This window comes from Cavia porcellus, unplaced genomic scaffold, assembly GCF_034190915.1.
Source record: "Cavia porcellus strain 051 isolate PalLab524CR breed Dunkin Hartley unplaced genomic scaffold, mCavPor4.1 scaffold_17, whole genome shotgun sequence".
Lineage (NCBI taxonomy): Eukaryota > Metazoa > Chordata > Mammalia > Rodentia > Caviidae > Cavia > Cavia porcellus.
The window spans coordinates 15760531-15773212 of NW_026947500.1; the positions used below are offsets into that span (position 1 = coordinate 15760531).

The 12682-nt window shown below is 46.6% G+C and overlaps 1 long non-coding RNA gene across 1 annotated transcript; it reads left to right on the plus strand.

Annotated features, from left to right (window-relative positions):
- The first annotated feature begins 378 nt into the window (after positions 1-378).
- On the plus strand, positions 379-6100 carry LOC134470849 (uncharacterized). Its single transcript, XR_010040029.1, has 2 exons — positions 379-2175; positions 4630-6100. It is a non-coding gene; the product is annotated as an uncharacterized LOC134470849 (long non-coding RNA).
- Positions 6101-12682: the final 6582 nt, after the last annotated feature.

Here is a 12682-nt window from a genome sequence, read left to right on the forward strand (position 1 = left end):
CAGCTTACTGCAGGGTTGCAGTTCACAGCTGTTCCCTGGACTTGCTCGTCCGCGCATGCTACCCTCCTCACTGGTCTGCTGTCTCCTCCCTGCTGTGTCGTCTAGGTCAAAGCGCAATTCGGGGTGATCCACTGCAGGCTTCTTGTCATGGGGTAAAGATCCCTTGCGGATGCTGAGTAGTTGGTTATAGCTTTGAGCTGGAGCAGGATGCCTACTTAGCCTGACCCAGCACCCTCCCGGCACAGCACCCCAAAGCCTCTTTCCTGCCCGGGGCTGTGCCTGCTCAGGAGCACAGGGCCACCCTTGACCTCCCCTTCCACTTCTCCAGCCCGCCTTCCCTCTAGGACGGCTTTGGACATCAACTCTCTGACGTAAGCCCACTGCTTCTGTTTGGGTGCAGCCTGGAAGACTTCTAACTTGGGAAGTAAGAAGGGAAGGGGGCAATTTTGTTTTGTTAATAAGGTTTTGTTAATGAGAACTCAATGGGAAAATTTATTTCTATAGAGCAACCTGAAAGAAGCACCCATGTAGATACACATGCAACTCAGAATCTCCTCCCTTTTGTGGGCACGGCAGACACAGCCAGGAACCTGAGGAAAGAGAGCTGTCAGAAAGCAGATCTGAGGCCAGCTGAGCACTATGGATAGCCTAACTCCAAAAGACAGACAGTATTTTGAGCTGAGTTTTCTGGGCATGGTACAATCCCAGCATTTGGGAGGCTGAGGTAGGAGGACTGCGTGAGTTCAAGGCAGCTTGTGCTACATGGTGAGTTCTAGACCAGCCTGAATTACACAGCAGACAATGTTCTTGTTAGGCAGACACATATTAAGTTGCTCCTCTGTATCTGTGATTCTTCTATGATTTCAAAGAAGTGCAAATTGAAAATATTTAGAAAGTATCGCATCTGTGCTGTGCATGTACAGACTCTTTTCCTGTCACTGTTTGCTAAACAATACAGCATGACTCCTGCTTTTACATTTACATTGTATTGTCTTTCTGATTTTCAGAAATCAGAATCAGTATCAGATGATACAGCAAGTACTCTAGGGATGATTTTAAGTATGCAGGAGAATGTGCATTGGTTATTTGCATACTCTGCACATTTTATATGAGACACTTGAGCATCAAGTAGTTCTGTGTCCTGGTGAAGGAGAAACAGCCCCTTGAGTACATGCAGGCAATTGTTTATATGCATATTGAGTGATAAAACACTCCATACCAAAACTTCTGTGCGCAGCCAGGTCAGCATTTGGAGGGGAATAAATATTTATATTAGAGGAGAACAAACATTCACATTTAACGAGCAAGGCAGAAAATTAAGAGATTAAAAAAAGAAGCTAAGAACGTAGAAGTGGGGAGACAATAGAAATAAGGGAGAAAATGTTTAAAATAGAAAGTAAATATAAATATGAAATAGAGGGAATTGAGAAATCTAGCTCCTCCTACAAAACAACAAAGAAAACAGACACACTTAGACAAAGCATATGGAGAGAAAAACTGAAAAGACAGAAGTCATCCTGAGAATGCAAATAGGTGTATGACTGGGGACAGAAAGCTCTTAAACACAGGAGAACTGACAAGGACAAAGCCGTATCAACAGGGAGAGATGGAGAATTATCTGCCAAAATGTACACTGGCAAAACTGAAAATCAGAAAGACTCCAAGGAAAACTCTAGCCATTTAAGAAGTGGACCTGGCAGTTTTGCTTTTGTTTTTAATGTACTGTGCTTAGTACTACACCAAATGCCAGGAACAGATATGGCTTTCCAAGAGAATTCTCCTGAACATTCACGGGACGGTTCTCCTCTGACACAGAACATCCCCTGCAACAGAAGGGGGCCTGCACTCTGACTCGCTTTCTGAGGAAGCTTCGTGTTTACACGAAGTCAGATAGCACAGCACGAGGCAGAGAAGGTCACCTTCCTTCTGGAGGCAGACACGGAAACCCCCACAGACTGGCAGAATCCCGCAAGGTGTGAAAGAGACAGATCATGGCAAATCAAATGGATGAACTGGAACCTATGCGCGACACATGGTGTTAACAGGTTAAAATTCTACACTCATCCTTGGTACCCACTCGTAGGAAGCTGGAAATGGAAACACAAGCTCTTAACTTGACAGAAAGCATTTACAAGAAAGCCTGACAGCCAGCAGCCTAAGTGATAAAAATTTAGGGTAAGTCTCTGCCTCTCTCTTTTTAAACTGATACATGAAAACATAAAAAATTTTCAGGTACCACATCACACTAACCATACTAATTTAGCCAAACATTTGTCTTTTCTTGGTGGTGAAAACACTGGAAATGCCTCTGAGCAGCTTTGAATCTGCAGTGTGTTGTCCTTGTCTTCAGTGACCCACAGAGCACGCAGCACAGTCTATGCCTATCTGTAACTTAGGGCAGCCCGGACAGCCTCCTCCCCTGGGTTTAAAGACGAGCTCCAAACGTAAGAAATCTAGAGTGTCTGCCACTGCCCTTCCTTCCAGTGTTTCACCTGAGCTACTGTCATGGGATAGTAAAAGGAACTAAGAGGTAGAAGAATTTCCAAAGAGGAAACAAAACTGAATTATCTGTAGATGATGAGATTGTTTTCGTAGAAAACTCAAGGGAATCTACGGGCCATCAGAATCAGTGGGCATGGTTAGCTGTATAGCTGGATGCGGGCAATGAGGATGTGAACATCGATGTGGTACAGAATACACTGCCTTTATGGTGGCGACAGAGATGTCCAGGAACTGTGAAGATCACCATACAAAAGCAAAGTCTTTATGAAGAAGATGTCAAAACGCTATTGGAGTCCACGAGAGAAGATTTAAGGAGATGGGTCAGGTAGTCATGGAAGAAAAGACACAGCCACATGGAGAAGTTAATTTTCCCAAACTATCCTAAAAATTCATTAAAATTTCAAATAATACCAGCAATTAATTAATTTTTAGAAATGTATGAAGTTAATAAAACAACTCACATGATGAAGAAATTGCAGGGACTAATAAGGACTGATCTGGGGGAGCATTTGCTTTTGGGGCATTTAGATTTTTTGTGATGGTACGGTAATAAATAAATAGTTCAAAGAAATGGAGCAGAGAACTGACACAGAGCAAGGGTTGATGCAGGCTGAGGTGGCCGTGTGAACCCACAGGACAGAACGGATGGAAGTGCAGGACCCGCAGGCCCAAACAGTCCCTGTACACACCAGACACGAGTCACCATGCACCCAGGTGCTAAGACCCAAACCTGAGAGCCAAGACTTAAAAATCTGAAGTATAGAAAGAAGAAGATGTTTATGATCCCAAATTGGCAGAAATTTCTCTTTCCCTTTAAAAAAGGCAAAGGCCTAAAACCAAAACTTGGTCTGTTTGGTTGTTTTATTAAAAATAAGGCCAGGCATAGAGGCATATGACTGTAATGCTAACACTGTAGAAGCTGGGGCAGGAGGAGTGGGAGTGCAAGACCAGCTCAAGTAGTTTAATAAGACTCTGTCTCAAAGTAACATCATCTTCATCATCATAATGATAATGATAATAAAAGGGCTGGTGATGTAGCTCAGATAGAGCACCCGGTAACAAAAGAAGCATTAAAACAACATTAAAAAGTAAACAGGTAAGTTACAGTCTAGGAGGTAACATATTTGCAAACACACAACTGAATGAGGATTAGCAGCAAGATGATATGAAGGATTCCTTTGGTAAAACAAGAGGACAGTGCATCTAGACCGAGGGACAAAAGCACAGCATATAAGGCAGTTTGCATCAGACAGAACCCAAAAACCACGGCGTGTGAGAATACATTCAGTCTCACAGCAGCCACAGAGATGAAGGTTCAAATAACAAGCAGGCTGAAAACAAGTCCAAGCTAGCAACACTGCGCCAAGCGGATGGGAAGGCAGGTGGTTAGGGACCTTCTGGGTCGGATGGCAAGAGTGTAAGTCAGGCAGGCGTGAGAGGCAGTCCAGCAGGATGCGGCTGCCACTGTGCGTCCTGTGACCTGCCGGTTGCTAAGCGGCGCTCTGGACAGAGCAACTCACACAGACGATGTCCAAGAGCCGAGAACTGGTGTGTTCCTGGGAAGACGCGTGCACGTACAGGGAAGGGACCAGCACGAGGGATGCACGTTGTACTAACATCCGTTTAACGTGCACAGGTTCTCTACTCAACTGAGGAATGAAGAGGAGACACAAATGATTAATAGTGGTATTGAGATCTGACACGTTTCAAAAAATATGAACTAAAGCAATTTATAGAAGGACCTATACAACACAATTACATTTCTAAACAGTTTGATGAGGCAAGCACTGTGCTATTGTAATGTTTATGGACACATGAGAGGCAATGTAAACAGAAAACGTGTGTGTGATTACAAGCTCCGGTGCTGGGAAGGCAGCCACTTGGGTGGGCAGTGGGATGTGCCTGGGGAGGTGCGTGCGGGGCTTCTGTGTCTGCGCGGAACTGTTTCTTAGAGAGGAAAAGGGGCTCTGGACCAAGTGCTGTGAACCTGGCAGGTCAGGCAGGTGATCCAGGAGTCTCGTGAAGTTTGTTACCTTGTGTTTCCTTTCTACTCATGATGTTGCGCAGCAGGTTTATAAAAGTTTGTGTCTTACAAAAGTATAACGTTTACTGCAACCCTTTCCTTAGGCCCACCCCTATCTCCTGGCCACCGCAGCTCTCTTCTCTTACGGGTCTGAGGATTCCGGGTAATTCAGCCAAGTGGAGCTGTGCACATGTCCTTCAGTATCTGGCCTGTCTCGGCTAGCATAATACTGTCTCCATGTCCGTCCATGTCATCACAAATGGCTCGACCCCTCTTTAACCACGGAGTAATGCTTCATGGAATATGTGGACTGCATTTAAATATTCACCTGTTTGTGGACATTTAGTTGCTTCTGGAGTTTGGCGATTGTGAGTAACACCCCAATTCACTTCGGGGTGTGGACACATTCTGAGATTCTGACTTCAGCGTCTGTGGCAACACACCATAGTGAATCATGGGAATGACACTTTTGGCTTTTTTAGAAGCTCCATGCTGCTTTCCATAGTGGCAGCCCCAGTTTATGATCCTACCAACACCATGCAAATACTTCAGCTTCTCCACATTCTCACTGATTATCTTCTGTCTTTTTTTTTATAATAGTGGCTACCAGTCATCAAAATAGGCATGAGCTGTGACCCGTGACCTGTGAGGTTTCTGGTGGCATTTCCTCAATGACTGTTCTGTTTCTTCTTTTATTTCTGTTCTAATACTTGTTATTTGTCTCCTGCTCAGTATAGACTTAAATTTTCTTCTTTTTCTAATCCTGTGGGAGCAAAATTTAGATTGCTGATTTGACATCTTCCTTCCTCTTTAATGTAGGCATTTGTTTACAAAAACTTTCCTCTTGGAACTGTTTTTCTTAATCCCAAAAGTTTTCATATGTTGTATTTTTAATTTAAATTGTCTTGAGATATTTTTAAATTTTTCCTTATTTTTTGACTTGATGCTTATGCAAGAGTTGTTTTATTCACATATTTATGAGTTTTCTGGTTTTTCTTGTTATTAATTTCATTTTTCTGGACATGTAGCACACATCTGTAATCCGAGCACTCAGGAGGCTGAGGCAGGAGGATCATTGCAAGTTCAAGACCAGCCTGGGCTGCAAAGTGAGCTCAAGTCCAGCTGAATTGCACAGCAAGATCCTGTCTCAAAAAAAAAAAGCAAGCAAGAAAGAAGGAAAATAAAAAAGACAATAACATTTCATTTTATTGTGGACTGAAAAGACACTTGATATAATTCAATCTTCTTAAGTTTGTTAAAGCCTTTTTGTCACCTAATGTGCTCTCTCCTGGAAACTGCCCCATTAGAGTTGGAAAAGAGTGCACATTCTGCTGCTGTGGGATAAAATATTCCACACCCGTGTGTTTGGCCTGCTGCTTCCTGACTGATTTTGCCCGTGGGCGTTCTGTTCATTACTGAAAATGGGGTCTCAGAGCTTCCTGGTTGTATAGTATTGTCGGTTTTCTCTCCAGATCTGCTAACATTTGTTTCATAGATTCAGGCGTTCTGATGTTTGCATACATATTTACACCTCTTGTACCTACCTGATGAATAAACCTTTTCTTCTTCGAGTAAGTACCTTGTTTGTCTGTTGTGACATTCTAAGTACAGTCATTCTCACTCCTTTTTAATTTCTATTTTCCCAGAATATCTCCTTCCATCCCCTCACTTTCAGCCTGTGTATGTCTTTAAATCCTATATCATACATCAGTTTCTTTAAGATGAGTATAGTTGGATTTTTAAAAAATTCATTATTATTGTGTCTTTTGTTTGGAGAGTTTAATCCATTTAAGTTTAATGGAATTATTGGTAAGTAGGAAGGCAACTGTTGCCTTTGTATTGTTTCTGTTTAGTTTGTGGTTCTTTTGTTTCCCTTCCTCTTTTACTGTCTTCCTTTGTGACTTACTAAGTTTTTGCAGGGATGCTTTGGTTTCATTCCTCTCCTTTGTGTATCTACTGTTGGGTTTTCTCTGCGACACTGTGCAGTTTACGTAGAACGTGTTACTCTCAGTGCAGTCTGTTTAAGTTAATAACAACTTTATTTCAATAATACACAAAGACTCCCCACCTTTACCCTTCCCCCTTCACGCTCTCATCACAATTAAATCTGTTATGCTGCGTATCTATAATAAGAACTCATAGCTATTCTAATACATTTTTGTTTTTAAATTTTACATTGTAGTTAAAAGGGTGTATACACCTTATTCCATTTTGTTGTTTTTCTGCACGTTTACTTTCATCAGTGAGTTTTATGCACTCACTTTGTCTCAGCTTGAAGAACTCCCTCAAGCATTGTTGGAAGGCAGGTCCAGTGGGTTTCTGTGCGAGGCTCTAACAGATTATTTTGTGTATCACTTAGAACTTTCCATTTGCAGTGTCATGTCATCTGTGAACAAAAAGTTCTACATCTTTTTTCCTGCTCATGTCCTTTTCTTCCCAGTTGTGCTCAAGAACATCTTTGTGCAGGGTAAAGCCTGATGCCATGGTGACTCAGAATCAAAACCTGACATTGCTCGCTCCTCATTCTTTTAGCTTCTCAGGGCTCACCATGGGCTGGGTGCTGGTAAGGAAAGGGCCCTGCTGTCCGTCGTGGGATTGGTCGACAGAGGCTGCCAAAGGGGTCAATGGGCAAATGAGAAGATGGTGGATGGGTTGGTGAGATTCTCCAGGGGAATCATCATGACAACATGGTAGAGCATAGCTTGGGGGGTTTGTGCTACTTTCAATACCACTCAGAAAATCATTCACCTCTTCTGTTTCTCTGATCTAAGAACTCCCTCTCTATGCATCCTCCACACGTTACATGTTTCCACCCCTGACATTAATACTTCCACGAAGAGGTAACCGTCCCTTCTGTGGGAATCTACTCTTTCAGTCTACCACAGTTCATAGATAGTCCATTCTCAGTCCCTTCTCAACCCCTCTCTTGATCCTGTCCACTCCTGGCCTCAGTTCTACCTGCTGGAGCTTATTTCTCTGCATCACTGAGGACATCCAGAGTTCCCTAGACAGCTGACTGTCTGCTGCTCACCCAAGTGAGAGCTTTGCTGAGAAATAGCAGGCAGAGACATTGCCCTTGACATTCCCAAGTGGATGCCGTTGTCACTGTTCCTCGGGTGGAGGTGGTGCGTGGCTTGGGTCCTGTGGACCTCCCAGGCTCACATGGTAAAGGGCTGGTCCCTGGATGACACTCATGGGCGGTGAAGGAACCCTCAAGAGCAAGGCCTGATGGGAGGCTTCCGGGTCATTGGAGCTTTGCTCCTAAGGGAGAGTGCAGAACCCCAGCCCCTACCGCCTCCTTTCTTTGCTTCCTGGCCATGAGATGGGCAATTTGGACTGTAAGTGGCTGTCTCACGCAGACCCAGCACAACACAGCCAATAGACCCTAGACTGGACCTCCAAAATTACGAGCCAGAGCAAACCTTTCCTCTCTATAAACGAGTTATCTTGGGTTTTTTTTGTTACAGTGATGGCAGGTTGAGTCACACAGATGGGAAAAGAGAGGCTGAGAGAGGCTGAATAAATTCCCTACATGTGCAGTCTGGAGCTTAGATGTGTGCGAATTTGAATTGGCAGGGTTAGACATGAAGGACAGCTGTCCATACCAACAAGAAACTGGAACACAGATGCGTTCGTGGCATTGACATCAGACACCCCTTCAGATAACCTTCACACAGTGACAGCCTGGAAATGCCAGGGGGCAACTCACATGCTTCTCCTTCTGCTGCGGGGAAAGGACCCAGCGCTACACACTCCCTGCACGGGGGGACCTCAGGCACACAGCGAACCCACCATCATCTTCTGTCTTTCTGATGACTCAAGTGTGGGAACACTCGAGATCTGCAATCTGTGGGTTTGATTTGTGACAACTTGCTGATGTTCTTTGGCAATATGTCTACTCATTCCATTCAATTAGGTGGTTAAAAGTGACTGATAAAGCACAAGGGATTTTTGTGAAGTTTTTAAAGACTCAAAACTGAAATTTAAGTCTGGCAGCAGGTGAAAAACGAAAACTTGCAGATCATTTCCTTCCTTTGATGAATTAGATTTGAACTTTAGAGTGAGGGAAACCAATCTGGTTTCTTTCCTCTGAAGTCTCTCTAATCCATGCCTGAGCTTCATGTGGGGAAAGTGAAAGCCGGTTTGGCGTGGTGCTCAGGTTGTAGCGTTTGAAGCAAGCCCTGCCCCATCCCCGCGGAGCTTCTACCTCTGCTCTTCACCTACTCAGTGGCCCAGCCTTGTGCTACTCAGCTTCCTATGCTGTGAAAAGTAGCTGTGATAAATCCATTTAACCAGAAGAAGGCTTTGTTCTGGCTCACACTTCTGTGTGTTTCAGTCCAGGACTGATAGTCCTCGCAGGTTTTGGGCCTCTGCCAGTCCGTCAGGACAGAAGCCTGCGGTGGAGGCAGGTCATGCATTAGTTGGCTGCGTGCAGGAGAGCGAGAGGAAGAGACCACAGCACCGCAGTGCCCTTAGAGATGTACCCTGGTACCCCCCCACACAACTCCCTGAGACCTCAACCCAACAGCCTTACCTGGGGGCCAAGCCCTTAACATGTGGACCTCGAGGGACCCTCAGATCCAACCAGAGCAGGTGCCCTGCCCAGACAGCTGGAGCCCTGGCAGCCTCACCTGTGTTGGAGACATTGCCTTCTGAGGAATAGCCCAGCGGTTCACACGTGAAAACAGAAGTGTGATCAGAACCAGGCCAACGCAGGCCTGACACACAGAGTCACTGTCCTCTCGCCCCAGCTGGAGGACACCGGCTGATTCCAACTCCAGTCTGGTTGTTGTGGACGCTGTGAGTGGAGGGTTTGTAACACTGTCTCTCAAGAGAGACACGTCACCTGGGTGGCATATCTCTTCCAGGGAAGTATTTCCGAGACTCTCGCCTGTCTGCCATCTCCAAACTCAAGAGTAGCGTGGAGCCCAAGTAATTGCTCCTGCCCTTGGTGGCTTCTTCTGCCTGGCTTTGGCTTGTGATTGTGTCCAGTTGGGTACTTAATAGTATGAGAGAAAGAAATTTCTCAAGGTTGGAGAAACATGGATCTAGCAATTGTGGTGATTCAAAGCAGAATTCCTGGGGTTCCTGCAGTGTCTCACAACTCTCTATCTCTGTATATATGTATATAGACCATGTTTGCAGCACACAGTGATTCCATTCAGTGCGAGGAGTTGGTACACCTACATAATACAGCCTAATTCTTTTCAATCCTCTTCTCTCTTCCCTTCCCCTCCTGCCATCTCGTGGTCTCCATCCCACTTGCAGAATACACTGAACATCCTTTTCTAGTACATTCTCGACACTGTGCAATGTGCTGGAAGCCATCTGCAGGCTCATAGCGCTCTCAGACCTGCTTGTGGTTAAGTTTATAACTCAGGGCCCTGGAGTCACAAAGCTGGTTCTGAATGTCACTGTCAGAAGAGACAGTGAGCGAGTCTGAGTGGGAAGTGGGGAGCCCTTCTCCATGTCCCTCCTTTGCGCATGGCCCACTGCTTGGCCAGCCAAGTGTGGGGCAGACCCTGACTTTGGCAGGGGCCCTCAGGTCCGCCTGTGGGAGTCTGATGGAATTCAGGACAGGAAGAATCAACTGGATGTGGTGGTATTGGTATGGAGGGGCACAGAGCTGAGGGTAGCGGAAGGTGCCCAGGCAGGTTGAGGGGAGTGGAGAAGCTGCTTGCAGAGAAGCGAGTCCACTGGAGGCACCCCCACTCCGGTGAGTTAGGATTGCTGGGTGTCCAGTGGGCCCTTGCCGCCCGGAAGCTCATCCTGCAGCCCTGCAGCAAGGGCCCTCTGAGGCCAGTCAGCCCAGATAGCTCATCTAAAGTACAGCAAGACCCAAATTGTCCTTCTTTGCAGAGAAGAAAACATGTCTGTCTTGTCATCTTGTCATTACTGGTTTTCTATTTGTTCTACTTTTTGAGAAAAAGAATGTCAGCGGTTCCAGAGTCTCCATTTCAGCTTAACAGATTCACACGTGGTATTGAATCCTTGCAGACTGGCTGAAAATGAAAATAAGCAAAATATACCAGTAAGCCCTGCCAGCTCTCCCACCAGCAATGGGATGGTGATGTTCTGCAGCGGGGTACCTGCCAGGCACTGGATGAGCCCAGGTCAGCACTCTGGGCTCATCCTGACTCAAAGTTTTCAGTCTCCCTGTGCACCAAGGCGTGCAGCCTGTCACACTGTGTCCAAGCAAAGGTCACCTGTCAGCACTGGCTGTGGTGACTGCCTAGTAGGTCATGGAGTTGACTGAGGCCAGGCTGATGGCTCTAGGTGTTTCCCGTGTGCTGTGGGCACCCTGACCTTGAGAGCATCATCCTCTCACCACCGAGCTCTGCATGTGCAAACTTTTAGGTGCTTTCGAGGCTCCTGGTCAGGGCTGGGGCTGGGAATTTGCATGCTGAGCAGCACACCCCAAGAAGGAGAGCAGGGTGGGCTAGGGGGCCTGGACTGGGTAGTGGTGTTGATGTCATCTGCTTGGCGCAGCCCTGGAGTGGCTGTGCCCCAGGACTGCTGTCTTCTGCCCCTCTGAGAAGGTGGATCTAACTGCAGAACATGCTACCAGGTGTGTGGCTGACTCGGACTGGAATAATGCAGGCTTAAGTAGGGAATGAAAGAGGCCTGGGGCCCGAGAGAGGAGTGTCGCGTTCTAAGTCCTGCCCTGATGACCGAGGGAGGGGGATGAGGAAAGAAAGAGACAGAGAAACAGAGCTAGGGAGACAGCGAGAGAAGAGAGGTAGAAAGAGCTAGACACAGCCACAGGGCAGGGCAGTCATAAAGACAATGTGGCAAGAAGAATTAAATGAAATATTCTCAAATAAACAAAATGAATGCAGTTAGATAAAGGCACAAACAGTAGCAGAGCCATGCCAGGAGTGAAAGAAAAGAAAATCAGTAAAATGGGTCTCATCTCTGCCTGGACATCTAACTTAATCAGGAAAATATCAGATAAACACGAGGCAAGGGATCGGATGGTTCCCACCCAGAGCCAAAGGCAGGAAGGTGAAGTCAGGTGGAGGGGGCAGTGAAGAGATGCAGGCCACAGCCCAGCCATGGGGTAGAATAGGCCGGCACTGGGGAGCTGCTGGCATCTGGGGAAGGTCTACACATGGCTGATCATGCTTCACCAAGATCTGTCTGGGCCATGGTTGTGAATGAGGCAGTGGGCGTGGGCGAATGTTGCACGTGGCCCCCTTGTCCTGGGAACAGGTGCCAGACGCCCGGGGTGCCTGAAGCCTCAGACAGTGCCGAGCCCTAGATGGACCCTGTTTCCTATCTATAGTGCTAAGGACAGAGTTTACTGTGTAAATTAGGCACAGTAAAGGATTGAAAATAGCCAATGACCAGTGGAATAATTGCAACAATCTATTGCACTGCAAGTTATTACAAATGCATGAATTTCTTATTTATGGAGTTGGCCGTTTAGTATTTCAGACCTTAGTTGGTGCTAGATAACTGAAATCACAGACAGCAAACCAGCAGAGGCAGGGACTAGGAGGTGGGAATCTCAGGACTATTTTTGCAACTTTTCTGTAAGTCTAATACTGCCTCAAAAAAATATATATATATATAATTTAAATAAATATCCTGAGGAGACCAAAAATAAAGAGAAAAAGATGGAAGACAGAGCTGAACTCTCAAGCTGGTGCTGGGTGTCGAGACAGGGGAAGCTGATGAGACTCTGTGGCAGGGAGTGTGGCATCAGTGGCCCTGGGCAGCCATGTCTCCTCAAGGGGTGGCCACCCCGTGGGTGCCGAGCTGCCACGTGCAGTGCACAGCTGCCTGGAGCCAACTCCACCCCTTGAAGGCTGTGCCAGGGGTAGGACTGGAGGACAGCCTGTTGCCCCTGCACATGCTGCCTTGGCCATGGGGCTGGGGACAGACAGTCCCTGATGACAGGGTCTGAGAGGGTGAGTGTATGGTTGGGAGCACATGTGCATGCATGTGTACATGTGGGAATATGGAGTGTGTGTACCCGGGTGTGCCGTGCACCAGTGTCTTGTGAGTGTGAACACGTGTGTGATCATGTGTGACTGGGTCCGAGTGCAGGGGATGAGCGTGTGGTGCCGGAGGGTGTGGCTGCATGAGTGAGTGCTGTGAGTGCTCCGGGAGATCTGTCCGGCCCACCCCACTCCGGCCCAGCCAGAGACACTG